The following is a 5379-nucleotide window of genomic DNA, read 5'->3' as shown; positions in this document are numbered from 1 at the left end:
TTTTAATTCTAGGAAGTGGGAAACATCTGCAGAAGAGGAAGGGTGGTTTAGTTACATTAAGCACGTCAGGAGTTTTTCAGTGCAGTCTGGCATTTTCCAATTGTTGTTTACCTTACCTCTACCTGTTTAATGGAACCAAGTGTGTTAGTCACTCAGTCCTGTCCGACTCTTTGCAATTGCATGGACTGTAGCCTGCCAGGCTCCTCTGTCCATGGGATTCTCCAGGCAAGAATACTGGAGTGGGTAGCCACGCCCTCCTCCAGGGGATCTTCCCAACCCAGGGATGGAACCTGGGTCTCCTGCACTGCAAGCAAATTCTTTACCATTTGTGCCACTAGGAACCCCTTAATGGAACTAAGGTATTTGTCAAAGGCAGCTGTCACCAGAGGGGTTCAAAGCTGCTTTCTCCCCAGCTTCCCCTCCATCTCCACCCTGACCCCCCATCTTGCTGGACCCTTAGCCCAGCAGCGGGTCTAGCTGCCAAGTCCAAGGCTGAGAGGGGGCCTGGGGAACCTATTAGTATCGCTCAGGATGTGATGGGATGGATCGATGTGAAAGCCAGCAGGCTGGCTATTCCAGGAAGGAGGGAGGCTGGCTTCTGGGACTGGGAGGTGGGGCAGGAGATGGATGGACAGGTTGAGAAAGGCACAGCAGGGGTTGGACGGGCTGCAGGACAAGGACACAGAGACCTGAGTGATGGGTCTGCCGGGGACACAGAGGATGCTTGTATCCAAAAACAGGAATAAGTAATCATTTCCCTCTCCACTGGCTGATTCCCTGGGCTTCAGGCTTTGATCCTGGAAAATGGTAACACTCCCGGCTGGTGAATGCGTTAGTTGCTCAGTTGTGTCTGACTCTTTGCGACTCCATAAACTGTAGCCCATCAGGCTTCTCTGTCCATAGGATTTTCTCCAGGCAAGAATACTGGAGTTGGTAGCCATTCCCTTCTGGTGAATCCAGAGGATCTTCCCGACCCAGGGATCAAACCTGGGTCTCCTGCATTGCAGGCAGATTCTTTACAAGTTGAGCCACCAGGGAAGCCCATTCACACTTTCACTTTAAGCTCCTGCGGGCGGCAGCTGACATAACACCGACTAGAGGGTGGTGGTGAGGATGCAGTGAGTTGGTGAACTCTGCCCAGAGCACCTAAACCCAGTACTGGTCCATTCCCCTCCCCTGACAGGGGCAGGTGCTTTGGCTGTGCTGGCTTCACGCCCTGTTTTTCCAGGGAGCAGATTCTGATGGAGTGAGAGGGATGAGGGTCCGAGGTGTCGCAAGAGGGGCAGGGGCACGGAACAAGTTCAAATGCTTGAACAGTGGGCTTATTTTACCCACTTTTCAGTTTTGTCCCATCCCACGCCTAGACCTGGCCCCAAGAAAAGACAGAAAGGGCCAGACCGTGGGGGTCAGAGGAGGAGACAGAGAGGGGATAGAGGGGCAGGTGGAGGCTTCTCGCTCCCAGGAGGACCGTCTGCTGCCCTGCTTGGCCATCCAGGCTGCCCCCTTCTCTGACAGCAAGGATGGACACGGGAAAAACCTCACCCGGGGACTCCCCTCGACTTCTCCAGGGTGTTTGTTTGATTGGGTTAGTTCTTTGTTGTTTTGTTGCTGTTGTTGTTTTTTAATTTTCTTGGCTGCACCACATGGCATGTGGGGTCTTAGTTCTCCCATCAAGGATTGAACCCCGAGACTCCTACAGAGTCTCAGCCACTGGACCCCCAGGGAAGTCCTTGTTTGTTTATTAATTGCTGGGGCCCAGCAGGCATCTCTGAGCTGAGACCTGCTTTTGTTGTTTCCTAAGCTTCTTCACATAATGTGGATTTATCCCCCACAATGGTCCAGGAAGCAGGTATCATCATTATTCCTGGGGAGAGACCAAACAGGTCAGCCCAGGTGGCTCAGTGGTAAAGAATCCACCTGCAATGCAGGAGCCACAGGAGACAAGGGTTGGATCCCTGGGTTGGGAAGATCCCCTGGAGCAGGAAATGGCAAGCTACTCCAGTACTCTTGCCTGGAGAATCCCATGGACAGAGGAGCCTGGCGGGTTACAGTCCAGGCGGTCGCAAAGAGTCAGATATTGACTTGAGCATGAACACACCACACATAGAGACCAAACACTGGAACAGAAGAGACGCAGGGCAGATCTCAGAACTCACAGGCCAAGCAAGGTCCACACCCAGGTTTCTGATTCCAGGTTACAGAGGCGGTACACAAGTGGAAGAGGGTGTAGGGGCACAGAACTTGTAGCCACGCACAAAGAAAGTCATTAAAATACCCAGAAACGCTAAAGCAAGCATGAGACACAAACAAAGAGATGATTGAACTATGTATAGCAATACCAGGAAAATACACAGCATATTATGCTTGTGACCATGAAGAGTCAATCCAGAACATTCATTGGAAAGACTGATGCTGAGGCTGAACCAATGATGCAAAGAGCCGATTCATTGGAAAAGACCCTGACTCTGGGAAAGACTGAGGGCAGGAGAAGAGGGCAACAGAGGACGAGATGATTGGATGGCATCACCGACTCAACAGACATGAGTTTGAGCAAATTTCGGGAGACAGTGAAGGACAGGGAAACCCAGTGTGCTACAGTCTCTGGGATCACAAAGAGTCGGACATGACTTAGCAACTGAACTGAACTGAATGAAGAGTCTCTGGGTCCAGCCTGAGAGTCTCAAAAGGTAACTCTATGGCAGGGCTGGGTGATCTCACCAAAGGGGCCTCAGGGACCCTGGTAGGGAACCCTAACTTTCGTTGAAAGTCTCCTAACAGCAAATTCCCCCAGCCCTGTGGGGTTGACTGGGACAGCCACCCCCAGGCTCCTCACCTTGCCTCCCCGAAGCTCACTAGCACTAGGTACTCACAGATATTCTGATTTTTTTTTTCCCATTAAAGAAAAATAATGCCATCCACAATACAACTGTACTTGGTCCAAAACCTGCTTATTAAAAATCTACTTTGGGGAAGAAGGAGCGTAAGCGGCGTGATTCCCCAGAGAATGATCTCTGTTATGCCTAATTTTGATGCTAGGAAAATAGAATTAGTTCCTAATTCTGTTCCTAATTCTACTTGCAGCATCTCTCGGCCCTGCATTAATAAGGGAGATGGAAGAGTGTCTCCTCCCAAGCTCTGAGCTGCGTTTCCCTTCAGTCCCTCATTTCTTCATTCTTTGATTAGATTTTTAATCCTCTTTGCCCTTGAACTTCTGCTCTGCCCCACTTTCCTTCTGCCTCTGGTAGGTGGGGCCAGTCACTCAGCAGCCTCCAGAGATGAGTTCTTCTCCTCGGAGCAGAGGCGGCAGTGTGTGGTTGATGAGTCCCGCCTGGGCTGTGGGCCGACCTTGCCAGCACCTGAGTAGACAGACTCATCCTCTCCAGGATTACTGTCTGTGCTTAGCCATCTTGCACCCACTCAAGGGAGGAAGGGGCTACACTGTTCCAGAGAGATCTCTGCCCTGCCCAGGACACTGTGCCTGCCCTGCAGAGCCCACCCTGAACCCTCCTGAGCCTGGTGCAGCCCAGAAGGGTGGGAGGGGCCAGAGAGGAGGAAGCCCCAGCTCAGATTTGTCATGTACCAGCTGTGTGACCTTAAGTCAAATCACTTAGCAGCTCCCAGACTCTTCGCTCAGCTCGGAATGACTGAGAAAGAGGGAGGTAAAGTGGGGAAACATAAGTGAAAGTGCTTTGCAATCTGCAAGGAACTGTTTGAATGTCAGAGAATGTCAATTCCAATGGAAAAAGCCCTGGGCTAGGAGGCAACCATATCTAGCATAGTGCTCGGCACACGGCAGGTGCTTAACCAACATCTGAGCAACTCACGTCCCAAAACCCAGGAAGAACTGAAGCAGAGGAAACAGGGCTCAGCTTTAAAGCAGGAGGGACGGTGGCTAGACACAAGAAAGAACTTCCTGTCAGGTTGCTGAGACACTGTAACCCAGCACAGACAAGGGCTGCAGAGCAACCTTTGCCTGGCCTTATTTACAGCCTGTCCTGTCCTCCAGCATCCCCACTGGATGCACGGCGTGAGCCAGTGCAGTCCTGCCTGAGTGGACTGGTGGCAGAAATTTCCTGGGAAGAATCTCTGATTCTGTTAAACCTTTCAGTGGTGTAAAGATGCCACACAAGGAAGGCTACCTGGTGGAACGCAATGTATCCCAACTGTGTTCCATCGAACACTAGCATCCTGTGTGGGCTTTTAGATCAGCATCCTTTTGGGGGCATATGATCAAACCTATTTGGAAGATGCTGAGGTAAATAGTTGTTTTGGCCACAGGACAACTCAGAGTGCCCATGGTAATGTGTGCTGAAATTCTCCATGAGGGAGAGATAGAATGAAGTGTTATCTAAACATTTCTCTCTCTTTTGGGGGCTACAAAATGCTTTGTCCACAAAACCTTATCATCTAAAGCAATGCTATCCAATAGAACTTTTTGTGAGGATGGAAATGTTCTCTAACTGCACTGTTCATATGAGGTTTTTGAGCACTTGAAGCATGGCCAGAGAGACTAAGAAACTGGACTTTAAATTGTATTGAATTTTAAAATGGGACATTCCAACATTTCCAAAATCACCGGGTTGTTGAATAATTAAATAAAGCATAAAAAAAAATGCATAGGGACTTCCCTGGTGGTCTAGTGGCTAAGAACTCAGCTTCCAATGCAGGGGATGCAAGTTTGATCCCTAGTTGGGAAACTAAGATCTTACAAGCTGCGGGGCAACTAAGCCAGTGCCGCAAGTACTGAGCCTGCCCACCACGACTAGAGAGAAGCCCATGAACCACATCTAGATAGCCTACATGCCACCAAGACCCGCCACAGCCAAATAAAATAAAAAATATATATTTGAAAAGTATGCATAGTTGGGAATCAGTTACTTTGCTTCTTGGGTAGCCCAGAGCAAGTACTCATTTTGTATTAAATAAATGAATGAATGTACAAGTGGAGGCAGTGAGGTGCAAAGGTCCCATAAGAAACGGGTCTGGCCCTTGGCAGGGAGGGGGCTTTTGTTTTCAGATGCTGTGGGCATTCCAGGTTGGAGGAAGGGCTTACCACACTGAGCGGGTCTGAGAAGCCATAGAGGACCGAACAGGGATGGGATACCTTTGCCCGTGCAGCCCACCCAGACAAGCATGGTAAAACATGCACAGGACACAGATGCGGGGCTTGCACTCTGGGCCGCGGTGGGAGCCAGTGGCCAGCACCTGCCTGACTGCATGTGGGTGCACAGCTGTCACAGGGAGCACACAGATGCAGATTTGCTGGAACGTGCTGGCTTAAATTAGCTAAATCTCATAAACACTAAATTTATGTCACAAATTGAGAGTCAGAGAAAACACATTTCTAAAACCTGCATTTGTAAGGAAAAAAAAAAAATC

The 5379-nt window shown here is 49.9% G+C and overlaps 1 protein-coding gene across 1 annotated transcript in view; it reads right to left on the bottom strand.

The window, feature by feature from the left end:
* The window catches only part of GRIK4 (glutamate receptor, ionotropic, kainate 4), a 315486-nt gene that overhangs the window by 137424 nt on the left and 172683 nt on the right, over positions 1 to 5379 (bottom strand). The window lies entirely within an intron of this gene.

This window comes from Bison bison, unplaced genomic scaffold (genome assembly GCF_000754665.1).
Source record: "Bison bison bison isolate TAMUID 2011002044 unplaced genomic scaffold, Bison_UMD1.0 scf7180017864518, whole genome shotgun sequence".
NCBI classification, from domain to species: domain Eukaryota; kingdom Metazoa; phylum Chordata; class Mammalia; order Artiodactyla; family Bovidae; genus Bison; species Bison bison.
The sequence above is the reverse complement of the archived record's forward strand: the minus strand, read 5'-3'. Positions and strand labels throughout refer to the sequence as shown.